The sequence below is a fragment of the Dendrobates tinctorius genome, unplaced genomic scaffold (assembly GCF_039654945.1).
Source record: "Dendrobates tinctorius isolate UK_male_01 unplaced genomic scaffold, ASM3965494v1 ptg000004l, whole genome shotgun sequence".
Classification (NCBI taxonomy): Eukaryota; Metazoa; Chordata; class Amphibia; order Anura; family Dendrobatidae; genus Dendrobates; species Dendrobates tinctorius.
In genome coordinates, this window is record NW_027361672.1 from 4,789,605 (window position 1) to 4,805,501 (window position 15,897).

General features: G+C 39.9%; 1 protein-coding gene across 4 annotated transcripts in view; it reads left to right on the forward strand.

Annotated features, from left to right (window-relative positions):
• Positions 1-15,897, forward strand: part of CDKAL1 (CDKAL1 threonylcarbamoyladenosine tRNA methylthiotransferase) — a 1,068,031-nt gene that overhangs the window by 390,054 nt on the left and 662,080 nt on the right. The window lies entirely within an intron of this gene.

Genomic DNA, 15,897 nt, shown 5'->3' on the forward strand with positions numbered 1-15,897 from the left:
CCAAATCAATCACCAAATCTCAATCTGATCGAGCATCATTTCACATGTTTAAGACAAAACCTACGGCAGAAAGACTCCCAAACAATCATCAACTGTTGTCAGCAGCAGTAAAGGCCTGGTGATGTCCATGGCTTACAGACTTCATATAGTCATTGCCTACAATGAATTCTCTACAAAGTACTGAAAATGAACATTTTATTTATGGTAAAGATAATTTGGGCAGCATGGTGGTACAGTGGTTAGTTCTGCAGCGCTGGCGTCCTGGGTTCAAGTCCCACCAAAGAGTACATCTGCAAAGAGTTTGTATGTTCTCCCAATCTTTGCGTGGGTTTCCGCCAGGTTCTCCGCTTTCCTTGCTTTTGAATGGTTGAAATTCCTAAATGTTTTACAGGATATTTTTGTTCAACCCCTTTAATTAAACCTGAAAGTCTCCAGTTTAATTGCGTCTCAGTTCTATTATTTGAAATAAAACTGTAGTGGCATTTTAAGCGCAAATCACGAAGATTCAATTATTCCTGGACCTAACTATATGTGCTTCTAGACGGAGCATATTTCTTATTTGTTTAAAGATATAGTGCTTCAAGAGAAGACATTTTATTTTGTATCCTTATAACAATCTAGTGTAGTCCTTCTAGTTTTAAACAAATTTGAGAAAATTAGAGGGGTGCAGCTTTATGGGGGAGGTATTATCTAGGTTCTGTGTATTTACTCTGGGAGACTTTATTGCTGTTAACAGTCTGATGATTTGTGGTGCAGTATTTTGCTTTCTGATTTATATCTATTTTAATAATTACTGAGTTTGCAAAACTTGCCAGTGGGTCCTTCACAGTAAACTTTTTTTTTTTTTTTTTTTAAGTGTAATGACCTTACTACAGTATGTTCTAGGCAAAAGCTTTGGCCCACATTATATTGCACTCATATATTGCCTCAATGGTTGCAGTAAGCCAGGCTGTTCGCCTCTATGATGCTACAGCACTAACATGTCACTTTGTAAAATAGTCAAACATTTGTTCCAGATCCTCTAGGACTTGTTTTGTTTGCAGGTTGCAAGATTCCGCTTACACTAGAGCATAAAAATTGTCATCTAAGATAATGTAATGCAATTTTAGTAAATTAAAAAAAGAAAAAAGTAGTAGATAAACCAGAAGGAACAACTGTCAGTTGGCATGGCTTTTATCAATTTATGCAAGATAAAAATTTTCCCTGTAATGGGAACATATGGTACTCTGGGTTTGATTTGCTGGTATCCCTTCATCCATTTGCCGTATGATGAATTGCTTAGCATGTCCAACTTGCATCTGTGTAGTCCCCCCTCCTTTTCCATACACAAAAACACACTTTTTTTTTCTCTCCCTGTCAAGTCGATTTGCACAATTTTGACACGTAGATGTGACTGAATTTACAATCAGGACTTAGATGTTCCTTTGTTCACATTTACTTTAATAATCTGTATTTTCTTTAAAAATTGCCAAACACTTGCATCTCTACCTTATCTATCAGCAGGTAAGCTGGTCTTATTTTCATTTGTACTATATTGTTAATAGCTGTAATGTTTACTGATTGGTGTTGTAAGCTTTTGTTTTAATAGAATGATCTTCTGTTCAGTTTATTATTTTACAAGACATGCCTAAGGCAACAACGGACTAAAACCCATTTTTACAACATAAAAAAACAAGTATTTTATGAATGCATTACAATGAGTGTCTCACGGAGAGATTTATATTCTTGTGCATTGTCTTGCTAAAGGTTTAGCATAATATACATTTATTTGAAGCAGTTTAATTTACTTATTTACAGTTTTGCTATCTCCAATCTAGGAAAGAGATCACCCTATCCACAGGTGTCTGGCCAATTGCTGGGACCTCACGAATCACAAGAAGGGGCCTCTGAAATGTTCCATGAGAACGCATAGAGCATTTGTTTACGGGACTGTCAGAAATAACTGAATGCTGCTCTTGGATATTTCTGGCACTCCCTTTGACTATGAAGGTTGAGCATGTCCGCTCCATTCAAGGTTGATCTCTGCAGACACCTGTTATAGTGGTTCTGAACTCCTGTTCTTTGGTTCACTGGGTCACAGCTGTCAGCAATTAGTAGGTTATACCCTATCTTATGTTTCGAGGATAACGTATAATTTTGGGAATACATTTACAGTAGTAGTGTAAAATTAGAGAACTAATGGTGGAGAAGTTCACAGAGTTCTGTTGGCAGAATCATTCTATCATGTTGTTACTTTTGTCCTGTCTTGTGAAAGAATGCTTAAAGAGGTTGTCCACTACTTTAGCATTGATGACCTATCCTTAGGATAGGTCATCAATGTCTGATCGGTCTGACACCTGTCACCCCCTCCGATCAGCTGTCATTACTGTCGTCTGTGACCGCCGGCCGGAAACGCTTACGGAACTGCTCCGTCTTTTGATGGCGGACGCCTTCAGGTACTGTACATTCGCCTCCTATAGATTTGGATAGGAGGCGGACGTGTAGTACCCTGCGGCGGCCACTATCAGCAGAGCAGCTCCGCAAGTGAGTACTTCCGGACAGCGGACAGCTCCGCCACCATAACAGATGATCAACGGGGATTCTTGATGTCGGACCCCAACAGATCAGACATTGATGACCTATCCAAAGGATAGTTCACAATGCTAAAAAAAAGGGGAAGAAGGTGGACCCAGGCAACTATAGGCCGGTGAGTCTGACTTCTATACCAGGAAAGATCTTTGAACAAATTATTAAACAACATGTATGTAAGTACCTGGATAAGAATGAAGTGATTAAACAGAGTCAGCATGGGTTTGTAACTAATAAGTCATGTCAGACTAACTTAATTTCCTTCTATGACAGAATCACTGCCCTGTATTGTTCAACATCTTTATCAACAATTTAGATGAAGGAATTGAGGGTAAACTGATTAAATTTGCTGATGACACAAAGCTAGGAGGGATAGCTAATACTAGAGAAGAGACAGAGGATTCAAAAAGATATAAATAAACTGGAGCAGTGGGCAGCAACTAACAGAATGGTTTTTAACAGGGAAAAATGCAAAGTACTACATCTGGGCAATAAAAATGAAAAAAGCATATACAGAATAGGAGGAATAGGGCTAAGCATCAGCACATGTGAAAAAGACTTGGGTATACTAATTGATCACAGACTGAATATGAGTCAACAGTGTTATGCAGCAGCAAAAAAGGCAAATGCAATTCTAGGATGTATTAACAGAAGCATACAGTCTAGATCACGTTATAAGTCATTATTGCCCTCTACTCCTCTTTGGTCAGACTTCATCTGGAATACTGTGTCCAGTTTTTGGCACCACATTTTAAAAAAGACATCAACAAACTGAAAAGAGCGAGAATGGTGACTGGTCTGCAAACCCTGTGTTATGAGGAAAGGTTGCAGGATTTGGGAATGTTTAGCTTGCAGAAGAGAAGACTGAGAGGAGACTTAATAGCTGTCTACAAATATCTCAAGGGCTGTCACATTGTAGAAGGATCATCTTTATTCTCATTTGCACAAGGAAAGACTAGAAGCAATGGGATGAAACTGAATGGGAGGAGACACAAATTAGATTTTAGAAAAAACTTTTTCACAGAGTGATCATTGAGTGGAACAGGCTGCCACGAGAGGTGGTGAGTTCTCCTTCAATAGAAGTCTTCAAACAGACGCTGGACAGACATCTGTCTGGGATGATTTAGCGAATCCTGCTTTTGAGCAGGGGTTTGGACTGGATGGCCAACGAGGTCCCTTTCAACTCTACAATTCTATGATTCCATGACAGTAGTGAACCACCTCTTCAAAGTAATCTGTTCCCTGGCATTAAAGGAAACCTGTCAGCAGAATTGTGCTGAGTAACCTACAGACACTGTCAGGTTGGCACCATTATACTGATTAAAATGATACCTTGGTTGATGAAATCTGTCTCGTGGTTGTTGTTTAATCTTTATTTGTAATTTTCAGTTAATGAGATTCTCATGCTCTGGGCCGGCCTGTTGGGGGGGGGTCTTTATATGGTGCTCTGCTTATGTATTCATCATCTGTATGGCTTATGACAGATCACTGATCCCTCACTGACCTGCCCTGTATTTTGCATGCTGAATATAATATGGTTTAAAAAAAAAAATCACATTCAGCAGGCTGGCGCCTGCTCTGTAGCATGATCGCATCTATTATAATATCCATTTAATTATTTTATTTAGTGATAAAAAATTTCTTCAGAAAAAAAAATCTCTCAGACTGGCGCCGGCGGCATCTATCAGTGATCTTATAGATGCTACTGCGCAGGTGCTGCCGGCGCCATATTCGTGGAAACAATTTTTTTTTTCTAGCAAAATGGTGGTGGCGGCGCCTGCGCAGTAGCATTTATCGCTTTCCGAATTATGCTACTGCGCAGCCATAGAGAGAATTTGTTTTTTCTTAAGATATTGATATCACTAAATAATAAAATAATTAAATGGATATTATAGATGCGATCATGCTATAACGCTGACGCCTGCTTGCTAAATGGTAACTTTTTTTTTTTTTCAAACAATATTATATTCAGTATGCAAAATAGTGGGCAGGTCACTGAGCGTTCAGTGACCTGTCGGAAGCCATCAGTATGAATAGCTAAGCAGAGCACCAGATGAAGACCCCCTCCCACAGGCTGCCCTGGAGCGCGAGAATCTCATTAATTGAAAACTGCAAATGAAGATTAAATAACAAACACAATTGGATTTAATCGACCAGGGTATCATTATAATCAGTATAACGGCACTGACCTGACACTGCCTATAGTTTACTGAGCACAATCCTGCTAACAGGTTCCCTTTAAAATCACTTATAACAAGCTGCTCTGTAGTGATAGGGCTATAGGTACACATTGTGAACATGTATAGTCTTGCAATGCACAGTAGAATCAATTTTCAGGTTAATGTTTATTGGACTTGCAAAATAAAGACTTTTAGAGTCAAAAGAAAAAAAGCATGAGTAGACGAAAGAATTATATTAAAAACAAAAAAATAATACATTTACTCTGGAATCAAAGCCTTAAGCCTTGCTCATCCCCCAGTTTTCAAAAGGCCTAATTTAGGCTATGTTTTTGTGGTGTTTTGTTTTGCAGCGATTCTTATGCAAATTATCTGCACTTTACAGTACCTGCAAAAACTGAGATTCCAGTAATCTAATGCACACACTTTTTTTTTGTGAATGAATTTGAGAACTGCAGTGGTTTTTACATCTGCAGCAGGACAATTCACCAAAATGCAGAAAACGTTGGATAAAATTAACCTTTTTTAAACATGCTGTAGACAAATCACACGTTTTCCACGGAAAAAAGAATCTACTACAAAACTATGCAAAAACACTGCAAAAGAACACAATCTGTGAGGCGGGGCCGGTTTTAGACAAAGTGGGTCCCTTGGGAAAAGTTTAAAGTGGGACTCCAAATCCTCACATATTGCACCATCACACATACACATTTCTGTTGTATTTACAAGTGCTAAGTTCAGGCCAGTAAACGAGCTTGATCGACAATATAGAAGTCGTTCAATGCTTGTTTCCCGGCCTCTTTTCATGTTCAATAATTGGCAGCGCTTTGGACGCAGCGGATATGCGCTGTTGGCTATTGAACATAGATGAATCCGTATGTGTTCATTGAACCGTGCGGAATCACCGCATCCAATAAATTGTATGCGAGTCTCCGCAAGATAAATTGACATGCTGCGTCTGGAAAGACGTGCCGCATGTCCGTCTCCACGGGTGTCGGTGTGCACATAGTGGGCTTGGGATTTCTTGAAATCCCATCCACTATGCTGTAACATCTGGACGCTGCATAAGAGCGGGGACCCTAGGCGGCTGCCTGGTCTGCCGACCCTCGTGTGAGGATAGTCTTATGATACTTTGTTAAAATAAAAAGTCAGATCAGTGGTTAGTATTTTAGCTTTTCATCTCATTGACACTGATCATAAAAGAATAGGAAAGGAAGAGGTTTTCCAGTTTCAGAAAAAACCTACACACAGGCGCAGTTTGTAAAAAAAAAAATAAATCCCTTACCTTCATCAGTTCCAGTGCCAAGTTTCCGCCATTGCTCCCAAATGTATTTTTTTTTATCTGATGTCACATCTACTGAGCTGCAGCCTATCTGTGGTCAGTGGCTCATGTCACCAGATCAGGCAAAGTCATTAAGCTCAATTACTGGCTACAACGCTGTTGAAGTGACGTCAGCATTGCAGACAATATCAGTCACAAGGAGCAGCAGTGGACCCGGGGAGGGTGAGTAAAGCAAAGTTGTTTTTTTTTTTTGTTGTTTTTGTTTTTTTTAAACCAGAAACCCTTTTACATGATGTAAAGCCATATGATTTTATTGTCTATGTTCAGATAAATTATGTCAAACACTTACCGTAGCTTGGAGCAACGAGCCATGTTAAGGAGCTAGTTTTGATTTTGTAAAGCCTTTTACATGGGGAACATTCAGCTTCAGTAATTAAGTCACTGTGAACCTTATGAAAACGACAGAAACACTTAATTTACAAGCTGACTGCGCTCCGGAGCTTGCCGTCTGAGTATTTAGTGATGACATTGGTCTACTCTGTAATTGGTATGACAAATGGGGACATTAGTGCTGGCCGTTGTGTTTATAACCCAAGATGGCTTTTCAAGTACTGCAAAGCATGCAACATCTCGTAGAGGGAGTACAGCAAAAAGATGCTGAGGTGGATGGTTTTTCAGTAGATTATGCAAGCCACCATGGCCCAAGTGTGTGTTTCTCAAGCTCAAAAAAAGCTTCAATTAACATATATCAAATGTTAAAAGTACATCTTTACATAGACAGAGCAGCGTCCACTTAGAACATGAGCTCTAGCTCTACCTCCCATAGAGCTGCACTGAGCTAATATGTCACAAAGACAATGCCTGTGAAAAGTATCCTGTCCTGTATATACCATGACTATTGTGTAGCACCTTTGAATAGTGGAGGATTTAGACAAATTAGACATTTCACACAAAACCCCCAAAATAGTGCAAACAAAATAGCTGGCACCCTCAACTTAATATTTGGTTACACACTTTTTGGAATAAATAACTGCAATCAATCGCTTCCTATAACCATCAACAAGCTTCTTACACTTCTCAACTGGAATTTTGGCCCACTTTTCTTCTGCAAACTGCTTAAGGTGTCTCATATTTTAAGGGTGCCTTCTTCCACTAGCAATTTTAACATCTTTCCACTGGTGTTCAATGGGATTTAGCTCCAGACTCATTGTAGGCCACTTCAGGTCTCAACTGCACTTTGTTTCCATCCATTTCTGGGAGCTTCTTGAAGTATGTTTGGGATCATTGTCCTGCAGGAAGACCCATGAATTAGGATGTAAACCGAGCTAGCCTTAGGAAAATTGCAGATTACATGATGCCTTGCACACAGTCAAGGAACCCAGTGCCAGAAGCAGCAAAGCAACACCAAAGCATCTTTGAACATCCACCTTATTTGACTGTAGGTGTACTGTTATTTTCTTTTCAGGCATCTTTCCGTTTTCGATAAACAGTAGTTATGTTTTTTACCAAAAAGCTCTATCATGGTCTCCTCTTTCCACAAGACACTTTCCCAGAATGATTTAGTCTTACTCATGCACATTTTAGCAAACTGTAGTCTAGCTTTTTTATATGTTTGTGTCAGCAGTGGGGTCCTCCTGTGTCTCCTGTCATAGCGTTTAATTTCATTCAAATGTCAACGGATAGTTCGTGCTGACACTGATGCAACTTGCATCGGCAGGACATCTTGTATTTACTTGATTGGGGCTGCTTATGCACCATCCAGACTATCCTGCTTGCAATCTTTCATTATTTTTTCTCTGTTGTCAGTGTCCATGGAGATTGGTAAACAGTGCATGGGTTGTAAACTTCTTGATTATGTTGCACACTGTGGTCAAAAGAACATCAAGATCTCAGGAGATGGACTTGTAGGTTTGAGATTGTTGATATTATTCAAGAATATTGGTTCTCAATTCCTCAACAGTTCTCTTTTCCTCTTTCTGCTTTCCATGTCAACTTCTTCCATTTTTATCTGGTTTCAGGTGTGATTTTCATAATGTCCACACCTGTTACTTGCCACAGTTGAGTTTGATCGAGCACCACATGCTTGAAGCAAAGTTGTTTACCCACAATTTTGGAAAGGAGCCAACATTTTTGTCCACCCTGTTTTTGAGGTTTTGTGTGAAATTTTGTCCAATATGCCCTTTTTCTCTTGGTTTTGTGGTTTTCCAATACACACAAAAGATATAAATATGTATAACAAAACGTGTAATTGCAATAATTTTCTGGGAGAGACGCTTCATTTTCTGGAACAAAGTGCCATCACTATTGGCTATGACTGTGCAATTTATAATCACTTCTGTGAAAACTGTTAGGCTCACTAATGTTTAAGGGGTGCTTTATAGTTTGAGAAGCATTAGTTTAGGGAAATGAAGGCGCTAATGTCATTGACATGGATGCTCCGATTTATTAAGACCTGTGTGAACACCGCTGATATGGATGAGGGGTGTATTAGAGACAGATGCTTTTGAATCATTACGAGGCACACAAGACTTAATGAATCGGGGGCGTTCTACTAGCACCATGGGCAACGAGACGCAAATCTTACTCTAGCCAGAGACTGAAGTAAGATTTATGGTGTACAGAACACTACAGTTAGCCTGTTAGTCAGTCCCAGTTTTGCCCATTTTGACAGGGTTGGGCAAAACTAGCTTGAAAATGCCAGAAGTACTTAAAATTTTGTTAGTGATTTATCAGTGTTTTTATGCTGGATTTCTCGTGAAAAAATTCTGATGAATTAGGGCCTTGGTCTAGAACTGAGGACGACTTATGAAAAATGTCCATCTAAACTGCCATCTGACACTAACATTTTATGTTGGGTGAGAGGCTCTGGATTGAGGTTCAAGGAGTAACGTTTCTCTTTATGGAGAATGACATACCTACTCTGGCATGCCAAGTTGTGGAGGCTTATTTGCTGTGCAATGCTCCTCTGGAAAATTTAATATGCAGATATTAACTTGATTGCTGCTTCCAACAGGTGGCGCTATAGAGTTCAAGTACTCTTCATCTCTGAAGAGGCAATTTGCATATTAAATTTCACAGAGGATCATTGCTCGGCAAATAAGCATACTTGCCTTGCCATGCCAAAGACAAGTTAAGGATGCTTTTCCATTAGCTAAATCAGTTCTTTGCACTGACGAGGGCCAATAGCCCAAAACACCATGTCTGCAAATTGAGATCCTGATTTGCCTTTTATCCTAAGTCATATTGCAAGACTTGTTAAAGAATTGATAGTGACTTGTAGGATTGTTGCTTCCAACAGGTGGCACAATAGAGTTCCAGTCCTCTTCCTCTCTGAAGAGGCCATTTGCATATTAAATTCCCCAGAAGAGCGTTGCAAATGAGCCTCCTTACCTTGGCATGTCAGAGCCAATATGTCACTCTCCACAAGGAGAAACGTTACCCCTTAGACCATGTTGCAGACTTAAAATCCGACACTCTGATTTAGAACGTCTATGGAAATTTTTATAAAACAAAGAAAACGCCCTAAAAGTGCAACAATCGAATAGCATTTGCCATAGTCAGTTCTAGGAAAAAAACAACATGGTACAGGGCAGATTGCTTTGTAACACTCAGCACACAACTTCCCCGATAAGGGATGCTAAACTCCCACTTGCAAGTTGGGGAATCACATACACAAGTACCTTGCACAAATCGCTTCATGCCTAGGTTCATTATAAAGTCTGCCAACTCTCCGGACTTGTAGTACCTAACAAAATAAGGTTCATAAGATTTACTACTGTGACAATCTGTTAGGCTACATTCCCACGATGAATATTTAGTGAGTTTTTGATATTGCAGATTTTCTGCACCAGTTAGGTAAATTAGGCTACTTTTATTATTTCACTGTGTTTTTGAGTGTTTTGTAATGCATTTCTATCATATTTTTGACTTTTGTGGTTTTTGTCTTATTTTGGTATGTCATTTTAAAAAAAAAAAACAAAAAAACAACTGCTTTTGTTTTTATAAATTTTGGTGTTTGAATATATTGATACAGTTGATGGTGAATTACGTGTATTTTAATGCTTTTCCAAGGTGTAAGCGCACTAAAAATGATTCATATACATTTTTCCCCGGGGATTTTCTGCATGTAATGCAATTCTGTGGGGGAAATCTCATAAAACTGGCTACGCTCAAGAGAAATTGACATATTGAGAATTTAAAAAATGCACGTTTTCCCAGTGTAAAAACAAAACAGTGGGTATGAGATTTCTATAAATCCCATCCACTCTGCTGGAAGTGTAAAACTGCGTTTTTTGCTTAGTCAGACAATGTAGCATTATAAACTCATTGTGGGAACTTAGCCTTAAACTTCCTGAAAATGTATGAGCAAATTGACAAGTGGGCAATTCCATTCCCATGTGTATCTACATAGTCGGAAGCTGTCAGCACTGATTAGAAAGTGTCAGATGCACCCACTTAGCAAAGATAATTGTCAATTTAGTCATACATTTATCAAGAGGATAACAATTTTTGCATTATCTTATGGGAAATACAATAATTTACTAAATACCTTGTACACATACATCAGAAAAAATCTATTTTAAATTTAATCTATTTAAAACTGAAAAGTGATTTGTCCTGTATGAAATGTAATTATATTGTAGTGTTTTGTTGCGTTTTTTTGTAATCCTGATAGGAAGGTTAGCATATTGACCTCTTAGGGTGACCTGCGGATTTTTCCGCGCAGATTTGCAGGTTAAACCGCAGGTACTATAAAGTGACCTGCGGTTTTCCTGTGGATTGGCCAGCAGTTTTCCCCTGCGGATTGACACCTGTACAATGGAACAGGTGTCAAACCGCTGCGGAATCCGCAGAAAGAATTGACATGCTGCGGATTTAAAACCACAGCAAATCCTCGCGGAAAAAAACGCAGCATGTGCACAGCGGATTTTAAATTCCATTGGCTAACATTGTACTGTACAATGTCTGCGGAACTGCTGCATGTGCACATACGCTTATTATTTGCTCGCAAACCCAATATTACCAAGTATACAAGATACCGGTAGATATGCTAATGTGGTACCAGGTATGTGGGAATACTGCCTACTTTAGGGATACGCGTAAGGTTCCACACCTGCCACATGTTTCTGCTTGTTTCGTTTTGTGTACCACACAGACAATCCTGCCAGGGGTGAAAGCTGCAAGGATTTTTTTTGTTCTTTTTTTAAGGAAACAAAAGTTCAACAGAGGCTTTTTCTTTTCAGTATTTCATACATTGCATTGCATCAAAATGTTTCTGTGGGATCATTTTGGCTTAATTGCATGGGCTAAATTGGCTTTTGAAGATCTTGTTTAATGTAATTTTAATGGCCACATAAAGATATGAAACTGATATTGCCACCTGGTGATTTGCTGTTCTGACCTTCTGCAAGATGGGAGCCTGGCACAAATGTGAATGCATAGCGCCAGCAGTTTTGTCAAATCAGCATTGCTACCTTTTAAAAATAAAGCAAATGTTGAGCTTTAATAGTAAGACAGACCAGGATTAATTTCATTTTGTCATATCGGCAAATGACATCCACCAGTAGAGAGCTTAGCCAAACATTCATATCTCTAGTAGGTGTAGCCTTGTTGATTATGTATTTAATTTTTATCAAATCACTTCAGCAGTATAGATGACCATAGAAATTGGATTCTTCCATGTATATGATATCAAGACTTCTGGAACTGCTTACTTTCTTTTCTGCAATAGAGCTCAGGAAGAGCTGAATGAAGCACAGGCTGCACATTCGCTTTTCTAGCTCCATTCAAGAATTGAAGATAAAAAGGTAGCCTAAACTAAACAGACAGAGGCAGACAGCTAAACATCCTGCAGACCTCCATAACACGTGGACCTTATATCGGAGGTTGATTCAGATCAACACAGCTGAGCTCTGCTGTATAATGTCCTCCACATTGCTGCAGCCTTCTCCATGAGCTGAAAGATGAATGAAAAGCAGGCATTCCTCTTTGTGTGCTGTCTATAGGAGAAATCACTGCAGCTTGTCTCCTCCTCCAGCAAACAGTGGATTGCAAATTACAGATCATGCATACAGAGAGGGAAACTGGTGAGAATGCAAAATAGAAGTCACATAAAGGCCAGAAATAGTGTTACCGAATATAGTTGTGTATAAGCCGAGATTTTCAGCCCATTTTTTGGGTCTGAAAGTCCCCCTCTCGGCTTATACACGAGTCATATACCTGGGGGTCGGCGAGGGAGAGCGGGGGTGTCAGAGATCATACTGCCCCCTCTGGTGCGGTCTTTGCAGCCCCCCCGCTTCTACCACAGTCTCCCTTTCTGCCTTCAAATGGTCACATGGTACCGTTCATTAAACTCATGAATATGTGCATATTCATGAGTTTAATGAGAGGTACCACGTGACCGCTGAAGGAAGGAAGAGCTGCCAGAGACCGTGGGAATCAGAGAAGCGGGGCTGCAAAGACCGCGCCAGGAGGGGGTAAGTATATCTAATATTCACCTGTCCCGGGTCCATCGCTGCTCATCGCTGTCTGCTGTGTCTTGTGTCAGTGACGTTTAGGCACCAGGAGGCGCGGTGACGTGGTTAGTGCGCGCCGCGCCTTCTGCTGGCTTAACAGTCACTGACACAGGACGCGGCAGACAGCGGTGAACTGCGATGGACTCCGGACAAGTGAATATCTCAGGTGCCGGGTCCAGAGCAGGAGAGATGAGTATGGCATTTTTTTTTTTTAACAGCAGCATATCGGGGCATAATATATGGGGCAGCATATGGGGGCATATTCTATGGAGGGGCATATTCTATGGAGCAGCATATGGGGGCATAGTCTATGGGGCAGGATATGGGGGCATATTCTATGGACCAGCATATGGGGGCATATTCTATGGACCAGCATATGGGGGCACATGCTATGAGGCAGCATATGGGGGAATATTCTATGGGGCATAGTTTATGGAGCAGCATATGGTGGCATATTCTATGGAGCAGCATATGGTGGCATATTCTATGGGGCAGCATAAGGGGGCATAATATATGGGGGCATAATCTATGGGGCAGCATATGGGGGCTTAGTCTATGGGGCAGCATATGGGGGCATATTCTATGGGGCAGCATATGGGCGCATATTCTATGGACCAGCATATGGGGGCATATGCTATAGGGCAGCATATGGAGGTATATTCTATGGGGGCAGCATATGGGGGCATATTCTATGCGGCAGCATATGGGGGCATAGTCTTATGGAGCAGCATATGGGGGCATAGTCTATGGAGCAGCATATGGGGGCATATTCTATGTGGCAGCATATGGGGGCATATTCTATGTGGCAGCATATGGGGACATAATCTATGGGGCAGCATATGGGGGCATAATCTATGGAGCATCTTATTGGGGGCATAATCTATGAAGCATCAGATGGGGCATAATCTATGGAGCATTTTATGGGGCATAATCTATGGAGCATTTTATGGGGCATAATCTATGGAGCATTTTATGGAGCAATAATCTATGGAGCATCTTATGGGGCATATTCTATGGAGCATCTTACGGGGCCATGACCTTTATGGAGCATTATATGGGACATATTATTCTATGAAGCATCTTATGGGGGCATTATTAACCTTTGTGCAGCATTATATGGGGTGCATTTTGTATGGAGCATCATCTTATGGGGCCATCATGAACTGTATGGAGCATTATATGGGGCTCCTAATTCAATATGGATATTCAATAACATTTAACCTACTCATGTCTCAATTAATTTTACTTTTATTGGTATCTATTTTTATTTTTGAAATTTACCAGGAGCTGCTGTATTTTCCACCCTAGGCTTATACGCGAGTCAATAAGTTTTCCCATTTTTTTGTGGCAAAATTAGGGGGGTTGGCTTATACACAAGTATATACGGTATTTCTCATGTGTACACACAATCCACCTTATTCTGAAAAATAACTTGAAAGGACAGTTAACCTTTTATTCAACTACTTTCTGCTGTGGTCTTAACGCCATGAAAGAACCTGTTGAGAACAGGTGACACAAGTCCCCTTTTCTAGTAATTTATATGGTTATTGCAGTGGGAATCACATGATCTAAGCGTTATAACGTAGACTGTAAACTTGCTTAGACTAGAATGCCCCTTTAAAGGAACAATACAGCATACACACCTGTATTTTGCATTTCCCAGAATAGATTGTATCAGCCATCAGTGGCCCACATAGAGTTGGTCCTTGGTGACCATGTTTCAAGTGCTGAGATGATCTTCTAATGTGCAAGCATAGTTTCTTACACTTGACCCAAATGCCCAAGTTTGCAGTAGAAAGTGGGCAACTATCCTTGTTGACACATATGAGAACCGTTGGAGGACTTATTTTATATAGTATTTTAAAAAATTGCTGAATACATAGTTTTATAGTTTTGAATAAAGTTGTAATTCACTTATCTTTGTAATTATAAGCCTGGTTAAATATATGCGCCACTAATATTTAGAAACACATTTTCTGAGAAATAGAGCAGTTGGTCTTGTGCAATCATTTAACTTTAGGGGAATCATTCTTTAAAAGGAAAGGAAAGGAAAAAAGACTTAATTCCCTGGTAGCGCCACCACAGGGGATGTGAAGCATTACATGGTGCTCATTGGGCTGTGATACACAGACCTTGTTGAGTCCTCCAGAGAGCAGATTAGGCTGGAAAGTATTTTTAATTAGGGAAAAAATTAACTATTGCTATCTAGAAATGGCTGACAACTAGCATACTAATGCAGATTTAACCCTATGCATTACGTGGGGTGGAATCTGTAATAAATATCTACAAAAAGAATTGACATGCTGCAGATTGATATTTAAAAGGTCTGCATGGTGTAAATTATGTGCTTTAAAATCTAATCTTTCCAGCTTTTACTGTATTATCCTGTGCTTTCTGCATACAAATCTGCGCAAAAAAAATTCCTGAGGGGCCCTGCATTTAACAGCTGATAGTTCGAAGCTTACAGATCAACAGTAGATTCTTCTTTCTATGCTGCAGAATCCAAATTAAAGGCATTGTCCCACAAACAACACATGTCATCTCTTAAAATGCTGTGACCCTCACCAATATTGGGAATTTAAGGCCCAAAGCCCTTTGTGTAAATGAGGCGTGTTTGCGCATGTTTGACCATTGAATAGAGCCGTGGTCGCACATCCTTAGTACCGCTCAATTCACAGAGTGCACTTTTGGATTCCACTTCTCATTAACATTAGAGGTCCCAGTGGTCAGGCCCCCCCCCCCCCGGTGATCATATATTTATCACCGATTCTATGGGTTGGTGATATATATTGATAGAATGTAATGCACATATATTACCTAAATACTAAACATTGTCATCAGCGTTCCAAGGAAAATCTGTAATGTTGGACACGTTGCTTATTTTGTAATAGTTTAGAATTGTAGACTTGTAGTAGTCTAACAAATGGTCGAATTATCTGAAATGTTTACTGGCATCTTGAATATCCTGAATCCGTGATCTGCCCCCCATTTTTTTTTACCTGACATACATTTTAATTCTAGTTTTGCTGCTTATACTGGGTTTTATTGCTGGTATTTTGAACATAGCAGAAACTATGCAGAATCCAATTTGGCATGAAGACATACGAAGTGGCTGTAAATTACAAGTTACATTTGCTTTATAATGGATCGTGTGTTATCCTAACTGTTTAAATGATTTTTTAGATGCAGATCAATATTAGTAGATCCTCTAAACTAATAGTTGTGATTCTCAGCCCTGAGAAAGTCATGGTGGGGTCATATGGGCAATGACTGACGTGTGCATTAGAACCTGGGCCTAAATCACACATCCGTGTTTGAAGTTGACAGCACACATATGCAACACGGATAGCTTCCG